The 13,748-nt window shown below is 41.0% G+C and overlaps 2 protein-coding genes across 2 annotated transcripts in view; one reads left to right on the top strand and one right to left on the bottom strand.

The window, feature by feature from the left end:
* The window catches only part of ATP6V1C2 (ATPase H+ transporting V1 subunit C2), a 450,645-nt gene that overhangs the window by 254,517 nt on the left and 182,380 nt on the right, over positions 1-13,748 (top strand). The gene's annotated exons all lie outside the window — the stretch shown is intronic.
* NOL10 (nucleolar protein 10) overlaps positions 1-13,748 on the bottom strand; it is a 282,225-nt gene that overhangs the window by 200,534 nt on the left and 67,943 nt on the right. The window lies entirely within an intron of this gene.

The raw sequence follows: 13,748 nt of genomic DNA, 5'->3' as shown, positions 1-13,748 counted from the left end.
TCTGGGATGACCAAATTTTCACAATCATCCAGAGTGGATAATACCTCCTTAAGCAAAATGCGGAGATGTTCCAATTTAAATTTAAATGTAATCACATCAGATTCAGCCTGCTGAGAAATGTTCCCTAAATCAGTAATTTCTCCCTCAGACAAAACCTCCCTGGCCCCCTCAGATTGGGTTAGGGGCCCTTCAGAGATATTAATATCAGCGTCGTCATGCTCTTCAGTAACTAAAACAGAGCATCCACGCTTACGCTGACAAGGGTTCATTTTGGCTAAAATGTTTTTGACAGAATTATCCATTACAGCCGTTAATTGTTGCATAGTAAGGAGTATTGGCGCGCTAGATGTACTAGGGGCCTCCTGAGTGGGCAAGACTCGTGTAGACGAAGGAGGGAATGATGCAGTACCATGCTTACTCCCCTCACTTGAGGAATCATCTTGGGCATCATTGTCATTATCACATAAATCACATTTATTTAAATGAATAGGAATTCTGGCTTCCCCACATTCAGAACACAGTCTATCTGGTAGTTCAGACATGTTAAACAGGCATAAACTTGATAAGAAAGTACAAAAAACGTTTTAAAATAAAACCGTTACTGTCACTTTAAATTTTAAACTGAACACACTTTATTACTGCAATTGCGAAAAAACATGAAGGAATTGTTCAAAATTCACCAAATTTTCACCACAGTGTCTTAAAGCCTTGAAAATATTGCACACCAATTTTGGAAGCTTTAACCCTTAAAATAACGGAACCGGAGCCGTTTTAAGCTTTAACCCCTTTACAGTCCCTGGTATCTGCTTTGCTGAGACCCAACCAAACCCAAAGGGGAATACGATACCAAATGACGCCTTCAGAAGTCTTTTATAAGTATCAGAGCTCCTCTCACATGAGACTGCATGCCATGCCTCTCAAAAACAAGTGCGCAACACCGGCGCGAAAATGAGACTCTGCCTATGCTTTGGGAAAGCCCCTAAAGAATAAGGTGTCTAAAACAGTGCCTGCCGATATTATTATATCAAAATACCCAGAATAAATGATTCCTCAAGGCTAAATAAGTGTTAATATCAATCGATTTAGCCCAAAAAAAGTCTACAGTCTAAATAAGCCCTTGTGAAGCCCTTATTTACAATCGTAATAAACATGGCTTACCGGATCCCATAGGGAAAATGACAGCTTCCAGCATTACATCGTCTTGTTAGAATGTGTCATACCTCAAGCAGCAAGGGACTGCAAACTGTTCCCCCAACTGAAGTTAATTGCTCTCAACAGTCCTGTGTGGAACAGCCATGGATTTTAGTTACGGTTGCTAAAATCATTTTCCTCATACAAACAGAATTCTTCATCTCTTTTCTGTTTCTGAGTAAATAGTACGTACCAGCACTATTTGAAAATAACAAACTCTTGATTGAATAATGAAAAACTACAGTTAAACACTAAAAAACTCTAAGCCATCTCCGTGGAGATGTTGCCTGTACAACGGCAAAGAGAATGACTGGGGTAGGCGGAGCCTAGGAGGGATCATGTGACCAGCTTTGCTGGGCTCTTTGCCATTTCCTGTTGGGGAAGAGAATATCCCACAAGTAAGGATGACGCCGTGGACCGGACACACCTATGTTGGAGAAAAGGTTAGGTAAAATCTGTAGAAACTAACAGCAGTGCATCATTGGCTGACACCCTCACAGAAAAAAAAATAAAAAAAATTTGCTTTATTCAGCAAACAAAGGACAATCATGGTAAAAAAATGACATGCACTCATTCGTTAGAGCTTGACATGTTATTAATATCGATCATGCAAATCTATTTGCTTAAAGGGACAGTCTACACTAAAATTTGTATTGTTTAAAAAGATAGATGATGCCTTTATTACCCATTCCCCAGCTTTGCAAAACCAACAATGGTTCATTAATATACTTTATAACATTTAATTCTAAATGTTTGCCTGTTTCTAAGCCACTATAGAACGCGTCTTATCCACATGCTTTTTTATGTGCTTTTCACAACAGGAGACTGCTAGTTCATGTGGGCCATATAGATAACATTGTGTTCACGCCCGAGGAGTTATTTAAGATTTAGCACAACACAGTACTAAATGCAAGTCAATATATAATAAATAAATAAAAAGTAGTGTGATCAGGGGGCTATCAGAAGATGCTTAGATAAAAGGTGCTCACAGCAGTAAAAAGTAATATATTAATATAACTGTGTTGGATATGCAAAACTGGGGAATGGGTAATAAAGGGATTATCTATCTTTTAAAAAAAAAAATCTATTGTAGACATTCCCTTTAACCCCAACAAAGGTGTTAAACACATAGGTAAAGTACCGCTCCGGAGCAGCTGAGAACTGATGGTCCAGAGCAAAAACTCCCACTGAGGCAAAACACAGCACTAGTTGCACAGCTAGGTCATGAGACTAGCCCTGCTGATGATTAGGTCAGTGTCAGTTTCCACCAGCAGTTCCCAAGTGGTACTTTACCTATGTGTTTACCTCATATACATAGATCTGCAGGGTTGATGGTGATAAAATTACAAGCTCTAACAAATGAAATTGCATACTTTTTTTTTTCAATACAATGGCCCTTTAATCAGAGTTTCTCTCACTGATATTCAAAACCTCTCCAGCTCAGGTGAGATGATCTAAAATGATCCTCCAGCACTGTGAGTTCCATTGTGAAATTTTCAAAAGGCAGATTTTGCTTTACTTCTCCAAGGGACATTTCCTGAATTTCTGTATGTGAAGTAGAGACAAGCCCAGTGCAATACAGCACTGCATGACATGACAGTACTGCTGCATTTACACTTTGTGCTTTCTATTTTATATCACTTTACACTTCAGATTAAATTTTATTGCATTTAAACTTTGCACTTTCTATTTTGTACAGCAGTGAATTTAGGATTGTGATTTTACAAATTTTGATTATGCCTTCACAAGTTTCTGTGCAACAAATTAGGCTGATATTTTTTTAATTTTTAGGTGTATCTTTTACAAATTAGATTGCACTTTGCATGTCTTATTTAATTTAAACTGAAAAATGGTCAGCTTCAGTTTCTCAGAGAGCGACATCAATTTCTATGGGCCAGATAATAAAACGTTCTCTAGTCTAGAGAGAGATTATAGTGCTGACTTCACAAACGCAGAACTCACTAAATTTTCTAAGAAAAGGGGAAGAATCTGGAAATCCAAAGAGAGATGAGGGTGCCTTCCATAGAAAGTAACAAAGCTCTCTGGAAAACAAAATTGCACATGGGAGAGAGAAGGTAACTGGAGAACCCCTGGAGCTGATATAAAGGCTCTGTTTGCATTAATTACAAATTTAACTAAAATGTTTAAATAAGTTAAGTTAAAATAAGTATTGTGAATTTTGAGCAAACTTCTTCTGCATAAAGCTGGCAAGATTAATCAGTGAGACAGAATTAGAAGTGTACAATATTGATTTTACAAGCCTAACCCTGCCCCATAGTTGTCCTTAAGTGGCCTCAGATTTGGTGATAAGAACGGGTTTGGCCACTGAGAAACAAATGCAGCAAAAAAAGTCAGTTTTTATCTGTGGATACCCAAATTTCTATATATTATATATGATATTAGTGAACAAATACCCATTAGCGGCCCTAAAGAACACCTAAGGCCTCACTCATGATGGGGCCTCATAGAGGGACATAGAGAAAATGTGCTTTGTTTGTTTTCTTTTTTGCCCCAGGAATGTTAAATTTCTGCCCATTAATTTTCTCCTGGCACAGCTGAGTATTCTAACCCTCACAACCTCTTACACAAATTCAAGTTCTCTGGCTGTCAAGTGCAGACTCCTTGCTTCCCTCCACCTTCTGCCTAACCCTGAGCACTGTAGTCAGCTTCAGAATACTCATTAGGCAGAGGGGACACAGGAAACAAACATGTAAAAACAGAATTTATGCTTACCTGATAAATTACTTTCTCCAACGGTGTGTCTGGTCCACGGCGTCATCCATAACTTGTGGGAATATTCTCCTCCCCAACAGGAAATGGCAAAGAGCACAACAAAAGCTGTCCATATAGTCCCTCCCAGGCTCCGCCCCCCCAGTCATTCGACCGACGGACAGGAGAAAAAAGGAGAAACCATAGGGTGCCGTGGTGACTGTAGTTAAAGAAAGAAAATTATCAAACCTGATTAAAAAACCAGGGCGGGCCGTGGACCGGACACACCGTTGGAGAAAGTAATTTATCAGGTAAGCATAAATTCTGTTTTCTCCAACATTGGTGTGTCCGGTCCACGGCGTCATCCATAACTTGTGGGAACCAATACCAAAGCTTTAGGACACGGATGAAGGGAGGGAGCCAATCAGGTTACCTAAACAGAAGGCACCACGGCTTGCAAAACCTTTCTCCCAAAAATAGCCTCCGAAGAAGCAAAAGTATCAAATCTGTAGAATTTGGCAAAAGTGTGCAGAGAAGACCAAGTCGCTGCCTTACATATCTGATCAACAGAAGCCTCGTTCTTGAAGGCCCATGAGGAAGCCACAGCCCTAGTAGAGTGAGCCGTAATTCGTTCAGGAGGCTGCCGTCCGGCAGTCTCGTAAGCCAATCGGATGATGCTTTTCAGCCAAAAGGAAAGAGAGGTAGCAGTAGCTTTTTGACCTCTCCTCTTGCCAGAATAAACGACAAACAGAGAAGACGTTTGTCTGAAATCCTTTGTTGCTTCTAAATAGAACTTTAAAGCACGGACTACATCTAAATTGTGTAACAAACGTTCCTTCTTTGAAACTGGATTCGGGCACAAAGAAGGCACAACTATTTCCTGGTTAATATTCTTGTTGGAAACAACCTTTGGAAGGAAACCAGGTTTAGTACGTAAAACAACCTTATCTGAATGAAACACTAGATAGGGTGGATTACACTGCAGAGCAGATAATTCAGAAACTCTTCTCGCAGAAGAAATAGCAACCAAAAACAGAACTTTCCAAGATAACAACTTGATATCTATGGAGTGTAAGGGTTCAAACGGAACCCCTTGAAGAACTGAAAGAACTAAATTTAGACTCCAGGGAGGAGTCAAAGGTCTGTAAACAGGCTTGATCCTGACCAAAGCCTGAACAAAAGCTTGAACATCTGGCACAGCTGCCAGTCTTTTGTGAAGTAAAACAGATAAAGCAGAGATCTGTCCCTTCAGAGAACTTGCAGATAATCCTTTCTCCAAACCTTCTTGTAGAAAGGATAGAATCTTAGGAATTTTTATCTTGTTCCATGGGAATCCTTTAGATTCACACCAACAGATGTATTTTTTCCATATTTTATGGTAAATTTTTCTAGTTACAGGCTTTCTAGCCTGAATCAGAGTATCTATTACAGAATCTGAAAACCCACGCTTTGATAAAATTAAGCGTTCAATCTCCAAGCCGTCGGTTGGAGGGAAACCAGATTCGGATGTACGAATGGACCCTGAACAAGAAGGTCCTGTCTCAAAGGTAGCTTCCATGGTGGAGCCAATGACATATTCACCAGGTCTGCATACCAAGTCCTGCGTGGCCACGCAGGAGCTATCAAGATCACCGAGGCCCTCTCCTGATTGATCCTGGCTACCAGCCTGGGGATGAGAGGAAACGGTGGGAATACATAAGCTAGGTTGAAGGTCCAAGGTGCTACTAGTGCATCTACTAGGGTCGCCTTGGGATCCCTGGATCTGGACCCGTAGCAAGGAACCTTGAAGTTCTGACGAGACGCCATCAGATCCATGTCTGGAATGCCCCATAATTGAGTTATTTGGGCAAAGATTTCCGGATGGAGTTCCCACTCCCCCGGATGGAATGTCTGACGACTCAGAAAATCCGCTTCCCAATTTTCCACTCCTGGGATGTGGATCGCAGACAAGTGGCAGGAGTGATCCTCCGCCCATTGAATTATCTTGGTCACTTCTTTCATCGCCAGGGAAGTCCTTGTTCCCGCCTGATGATTGATATATGCAACGGTCGTCATGTTGTCTGACTGAAACCTTACGAATTTGGCCTTTGCTAGTTGAGGCCAAGCTCTGAGAGCATTGAATATCGCTCTCAGTTCCAGAATGTTTATCGGGAGAAGAGACTCTTCCCGAGACCATAGACCCTGAGCTTTCAGGGATTCCCAGACCGCGCCCCAGCCCACTAGGCTGGCGTCGGTCGTGACAATGACCCACTCTGGTCTGCGGAAGCTCATTCCCTGTGACAGATTGTCCAGGGTCAGCCACCAACGGAGTGAATCTCTGGTCTTTTGATCTACTTTAATCGTCGGAGACAAGTCTGTATAATCCCCATTCCACTGTCTGAGCATGCACAGTTGTAATGGTCTTAGATGAATTTGTGCAAAAGGAACTATGTCCATTGTTGCAACCATCAATCCTATTACTTCCATGCACTGCGCTATGGAAGGACGAGGAACAGAATGAAGTACTTGACAAGAGCTTAGAAGTTTTGATTTTCTGACCTCTGTCAGAAAAATCCTCATTTCTAAGGAATCTATTATTGTTCCCAAGAAGGGAACTCTTGTTGACGGGGACAGAGAACTTTTTTCTTTGTTCACCTTCCATCCGTGAGATCTGAGAAAGGCTAGGACGATGTCCGTATGAGCCTTTGCTTTTGACAGGGACGACTCTTGAATCAGGATGTCGTCCAAGTAAGGTACTACTGCAATGCCCCTTGGTCTTAGAACCGCTAGAAGGGACCCTAGTACCTTTGTGAAAATCCTTGGAGCAGTGGCTAATCCAAATGGAAGTGCCACAAACTGGTAATGCTTGTCCAGAAAAGCGAACCTTAGGAACTGATGATGTTCCTTGTGGATAGGAATATGTAGGTACGCATCCTTTAAATCCACGGTAGTCATAAATTGATTTTCCTGGATAGTAGGTAGGATCGTTCGAATAGTTTCCATTTTGAACGATGGTACCCTGAGAAATTTGTTTAGGATCTTTAGATCCAAAATTGGTCTGAATGTTCCCTCTTTTTTGGGAACTATGAACAGATTGGAATAAAATCCCATTCCTTGTTCTCTTATTGGAACTGGATGTATCACTCCCATCTTTAACAGGTCTTCTACACAATGTAAGAATGCCTGTCTCTTTATTTGGTTTGAAGATAATTGAGACCTGTGGAACCTTCCCCTTGGGGGTAGTTCCTTGAATTCCAGGAGATAACCATGAGAAACTATTTCTAGCGCCCAAGGATCCTGAACATCTCTTGCCCAAGCCTGAGCAAAGAGAGAAAGTCTGCCCCCCACTAGATCCGGTCCCGGATCGGGGGCTATCCCTTCATGCTGTTTTGGTAGCAGTGGTAGGCTTCTTGGCCTGCTTACCCTTGTTCCAGCCTTGCATTGGTTTCCAGGCTGGTTTGGGTTGTGAAGTATTACCCTCTTGCTTAGAGGATACAGAATTAGAGACTGGTCCGTTTCTGTGAAAGGGACGAAAATTAGGCTTATTATTAGCCTTAAAAGACCTATCCTGTGGGAGGGCGTGGCCCTTTCCCCCAGTGATGTCTGAAATAATCTCTTTCAAATCAGGTCCAAATAATGTTTTACCTTTGAAAGGAATGTTAAGCAATTTTGTCTTGGAAGACACATCCGCTGACCAAGACTTTAGCCAAAGCACTCTGCGCGCCACGACAGCAAACCCTGAATTTTTCGCCGCTAATCTAGCTAATTGCAAAGCGGCATCTAAAACAAAAGAGTTAGCCAATTTAAGTGCTTGAACTCTGTCCATAACCTCCTCATACGAAGATTCTTTACTGAGCGATTTTTCTAGTTCCTCGAACCAGAAACACGCTGCCGTAGTGACAGGAACAATGCATGAAATTGGTTGTAGAAGGTAACCTTGCTGTACAAAAATCTTTTTAAGCAAACCCTCTAATTTCTTATCCATAGGATCTTTGAAAGCACAACTATCTTCGATAGGAATAGTAGTGCGTTTGTTTAGAGTAGAAACCGCCCCCTCGACCTTGGGGACTGTCTGCCATAAGTCCTTTCTGGGGTCGATTATAGGAAATAATTTCTTAAATATAGGGGGGGGGAACAAAAGGTATGCCGGGCCTTTCCCACTCTTTATTTACTATGTCCGCCACCCGCTTGGGTATAGGAAAAGCGTCGGGGGGCACCGGAACCTCTAGGAACTTGTCCATCTTACATAATTTCTCTGGAATGACCAAATTGTCACAATCATCCAGAGTAGATAACACCTCCTTAAGCAGTGCGCAGAGATGTTCTAATTTAAATTTAAATGTCACAACATCAGGTTCAGCTTGATGAGAAATTTTTCCTGAATCTGAAATTTCTCCATCAGACAAAACCTCCCTCATGGCCCCTTGAGATTGGTGTGAGGGTATGTCAGAACAGTTATCATCAGCGTCCTCTTGCTCTTCAGTGTTTAAAACAGAGCAATCGCGCTTTCTCTGATAAGTAGGCATTTTGGATAAAAGATTTGCTATGGAGTTATCCATTACAGCCGATAATTGTTCCATGGTAATAAGTATTGGCGCACTAGATGTACTAGGGGCCTCCTGTGTGGGCATAACTGGTGTAGACACAGTAGGGGATGATGTAGTATCATGTTTACTCCCCTCATTTGAGGAATCATCTTGGGCAATATCATTATCTGTGGCATTACTGTCCTTACTTTGTTTGGACACTATGGCACAATTATCACATAAATTTAAATGGGGAGACACATTGGCTTTCATACATATAGAACATAGCTTATCTGATGGTACAGACATGTTAAACAGGCTTAAACTTGTCAACAAAGCACAAAAAACGTTTTAAAATAAAACCGTTACTGTCACTTTAAATTTCAAACTGAAAACACTTTATTACTGAATATGTGAAAAAGTATGAAAGAATTGTTCAAAATTCACCAAAATTTCACCACAGTGTCTTAAAGCATTAAAAGTATTGCACACCAAATTTCAGAGCTTTAACCCTTAAATTAACGGAACCGGAGCCGTTTTTACATTTAACCCCTATACAGTCCCAGAATGAGGCTCTGTCTATAACTAGAAAGGCCCCCATCTGAAAAAGGTGTCCAACACAGTGCCTGACGTTTTTCTAAACGTTCCCCAAGATTATAATACCAATAATTAGTTAGAATCTGCATAATATGCCTAGTAAAGCAATTGTTTTAGCCCAGAAAAATGTCTACCAGTTTTTAAGCCCTTTTTGAAGCCCTTTATTCTTTTATGTTTAACTAAGAAAATGGCTTACCGGTCCCCATGAGGGGAAATGACAGCCTTCCAGCATTACATGGTCTTGTTAGAAATATGGCTAGTCATACCTTAAGCATAAAAGACTGCTAACTGTTTCCCCCAACTGAAGTTACTTCATCTCAACAGTCCTGTGTGGAAACAGCAATCGATTTTAGTTACTGTCTGCTAAAATCATCTTCCTCTTACAAACAGAAATCTTCATCCTTTTCTGTTTCAGAGTAAATAGTACATACCAGCACTATTTTAAAATAACAAACACTTGATAGAAGAATAAAACTACATTTAAACACCAAAAAACTCTTAACCATCTCCGTGGAGATGTTGCCTGTGCAACGGCAAAGAGAATGACTGGGGTGGGCGGAGCCTAGGAGGGATCATGTGACCAGCTTTGCTGGGACTCTTTGCCATTTCCTGTTGGGGAAGAGAATATCCCACAAGTAAGGATGACGCCGTGGACCGGACACACCAATGTTGCAGAAAATGGCTTACCGATCCCCATGAGGGGAAAAATGACAGCCTTCCAGCATTACACAGTCTTGTTAGAAATATGGCTAGTCATACCTTAAGCAGAAAAGTCTGCCAACTGTTCCCCCCAACTGAAGTTATCACATCTCAACAGTCCTGTGTGGGAACAGCAATCGATTTTAGTTACTGCTGCTAAAATCATACTCCTCTCACAAACAGAACTCTTCATCTTTTTCTGTTTCAGAGCAAATAGTACATACCAGCACTATTTTAAAATAACAAACTCTTGATAGTAGAATAAAAACTACAACTAAACACCACATACTCTTCACCATCTCCGTGGAGATGCTACTTGTTCAGAGCGGCAAAGAGAATGACTGGGGGGGCGGAGCCTGGGAGGGACTATATGGACAGCTTTTGCTGTGCTCTTTGCCATTTCCTGTTGGGGAGGAGAATATTCCCACAAGTTATGGATGACGCCGTGGACCGGACACACCAATGTTGGAGAAAAGGAAAGGGGGACAAACATGTAAAAAGGAAAGGGGGGGCAAACATGTAAAAAGGAAAGGGGGGCAAACATGTAAAAAGGAAAGGGGGGCAAACATGTAAAAAGGAAAGGGGGGCAAACATGTAAAAAGGAAAGGGGGACAAACATGTAAAAAGGAAAGGGGGACAAACATGTAAAAAGGAAAGGAGGACAAACATGTAAAAAGGAAAGGGGGACAAACATGTAAAAAGGAAAGGGGGACAAACATGTAAAAAGGAAAGGGGGACAAACATGTAAAAAGGAAAGGAGGACAAACATGTAAAAAGGAAAGGGGGACAAACATGTAAAAAGGAAAGGGGGACAAACATGTAAAAAGGAAAGGGGGACAAACATGTAAAAAGGAAAGGGGGACAAACATGTAAAAAGGAAAGGGGGACAAACATGTAAAAAGGAAAGGGGGACAAACATGTAAAAAGGAAAGGGGGACAAACATGTAAAAAGGAAAGGGGGACAAACATGTAAAAAGGAAAGGGGGACAAGCATGTAAAAAGGAAAGGAGGACAAACATGTAAAAAGGAAAGGAGGACAAACATGTGAAAAGGAAAGGAGGACAAACATGTAAAAAGGAAAGGGGGACAAACATGTAAAAAGGAAAGGAGGACTGTATTTTAAACTCTGCAACCAGAGGTGATAACTCTTCTCTCTTTACTCTTTTCTCTCTCACTCCCCTCTTTTCCTCTTATCTCCCTTTTCATTTGCCCCTCCTTTGTCTCTCTCTCTCCCCCTCTACTCTCTCACACTAACTTCAATTTCTTCCCCTCTCTCCACTTTCTTCTCTCTTTTTAATCTCTCTCCCCCTCTTCTCGCTTCACTCACCTATCCCCACCTCTCATTGTCCTTTCTCTTCTCTCACTCCATCTTCTCTTCTGACTCTTTCTCCTTCCTCTCTTGTTCTTCCTTTTATTTTCTTTCCCCTCTCTGCATCCTCTCCTCTAGGCTAACTTCTCTTCTTGTCCTCTCACACCTTTCTTTTCACTGCTATCTCTCCTCCTTATCCCCCCCTCTGTCTCCCTTCTCTATCCACTCTGTCTTCTCTCTCTCTTCCACCTCATATCAATTATTCCTTCTTTCTTTCTCTCTATTTCTCCATTCATTCTCTCTCACCATGGTCTCTTTTTCTCTCTCTATTTTTGTCTCTCTTTTGTCTGTATTATTGAGAGCTTAGGTACAATGGAAGACAAAAAACATTATGTAAAAATTAAATAAAAAGAGGGAAAAGTATTGTACACAACCAGGTACACAGTGCAGTACAGTACTTGATAGGTAATAAAAAATAAAACATAAAAGAAGCCTCGTATTTGAATCTTGCCTAAGGTTTAAAGATAAAGGGTTATTCTAGTAATTTTAGAGTGCAAAACAATTGAAAGTCAAAAGGGACAGTATACACCAATTTGTATATAACTGTGTGTAATAGACACTACTATAGAAGAATATGCACAGATACGGATATAAAAATCCTGTATAAAACCTTTTAAAAAATTACTTAAAAGCTCCCAGTTTAGCACTGTTGATGAGGTTAGGCTGGGACACCAAGTGAAAGGGGCAAGAAAACGGGCTGAGAAAACATTTAGAGCAGAACCCCCCCCCCCCTACATATCAAAAAAGAGGTTATACAAACAGGAGTCACAGGAATCTGTAGACATCAGAATACATCTAAAACTTTGGGCTTGGTTAGGAGTCTGAAAATCAGCACAATGTTATTTAAAAATAAGCAAAACTATAATTTTTTTCAAAAAACACCCAGATGGGCTATATACAGTAGTGTATTTATGTTTTGTGCTCCCCTAGGCACTCAAAATTCTGATGCCTACCCCCTCCTCCTCAAAGGTTTTAGGCCTTTTTTCCACTTAATATTTTTAGGGTCATTGTATATAATGATTTTTTTTTTATTTTTTTTATAACAATTAAAAAGAAAATCGGCTAGCAAAACACTTGCATACAGGTGGGTTGAATTGCATGCATCTCATACCATTTTCTCCCTGAGAGAAGGGACAGAAAAAGAAGGGGAGTGGAAAAAGGGAGGGAAAGGAAAGCAGGAAGGGAGGGAAAGAGATAAAGAGAGAGAGAAAGAGAGAGAGAAAAGTGGGGAGGGAAAGAAAGGAGTGAAAGAAGGGAGCAAGGGAGGGAGCTTAGAGAAAGAAGGGAGGGAGGGAGGGAGGGAGGAAGGGAGGGAGTCGAGGGAGGGAGAAAGGGAAAGAAGGGAGAGAGGAAGGGAAGGAAATAAGAATACACTTTGAAACAATCACTGCCCTTTACATACAACATACAGTAATTACCATCATTCAAGTAATGAAATTTTTTAAGTGTCCGTTTCCTATTTACTCCATGGGTTCATGAATGCAGAGAAAGCTAGCTATTAGTAGCTAACATACATTAGCGCTGAGAGTTTATGATTAGACATCACATGAATGCACAGAAAGCTAGCTATTAGTAGCTAACATACATTAGCGCTGAGAGTTTATGATTAGACATCACAAGCTGATCTAAGCAGTGCACAGACGCATCCAGTCTGTTAGCTGCTTAGACTTGCAATAAGCACTGCGCTGGCAGACCCACCACAGCTGATAAGGGGAGGCCGCATATCGGCACAAGGTCTTCTCCTCCAGCCTCACCTTGTAAGCATATCCCTGGGGCAAGTTTCTCACCAAGAACGCTTCCACTGCAAAAATGCTGGCGTCTCTAAATGAAGCAATGGTTTAAAGGAGCACTGCCTGTAAAGAGCGACCTTAATCAGCGCATGTGCCTTGTCTTCTCTGTAAAAGCCTGCACTTTATAGCTCACTGCACTGTATGCTGGCTTTTAGAGAGAGGATAGGACAGATGTGCTGCCCATCCCAAATCTGCTGCCCTAGGAACCTGCCTTGTTGGTCTAGGCCATAATACGCCCCTGGCTATATAAATGATTCATCTACAGAACATGTATGCAAAGAAAAATCTACTGTACAATTTCCCTTTAAAGGGATATTACTCAAATGCTAAAGCCCTTGAAAATAATGCAGCATGTTTGTAAAAAGCTGACTAATAAAAATATAAAACTCACAACCAAGCTGAGTTTCATGTCTGCTCTTGAGAAAGGTGGCACTGCAGAAACCTATTTTTTATTAAGATGGAATTATTCCTGTACCAAATTTTCTGCTTTTGGGATAACAAATAAATAGACTTGAACTGCATATATTCTATGAGTACATTCCATGTGGTACTGGCCTCTTAGGTGAAGGTATTGCACTTCCACTGTACATAATCTGCGTATGCATGCATGATGGACACATGGAGCCTAATATAATAAGAAAGATGGGCTTTGCGTATCCAGTAGCTGGACAAATAAGGGTCATCTAAAATACCACACCCTAAAAGTGCAAAAGTATGCATTTAGAATCCAAATTCTACTTTATAGACAGTAACAATTATTATTTCATATGATTTAAACAATACAGTAACATAGCAGGAAAGGTCAATAGGATGCCAGAATAATAATCCAGGTTCTCAAGTAGAAGATAAGAATGTTCAGGAGCAATTTACATTAATAGGGCTAATACT

This window comes from Bombina bombina, chromosome 4 (genome assembly GCF_027579735.1).
Source record: "Bombina bombina isolate aBomBom1 chromosome 4, aBomBom1.pri, whole genome shotgun sequence".
NCBI lineage: Eukaryota > Metazoa > Chordata > Amphibia > Anura > Bombinatoridae > Bombina > Bombina bombina.
The sequence above is the reverse complement of the archived record's forward strand: the minus strand, read 5'-3'. Positions and strand labels throughout refer to the sequence as shown.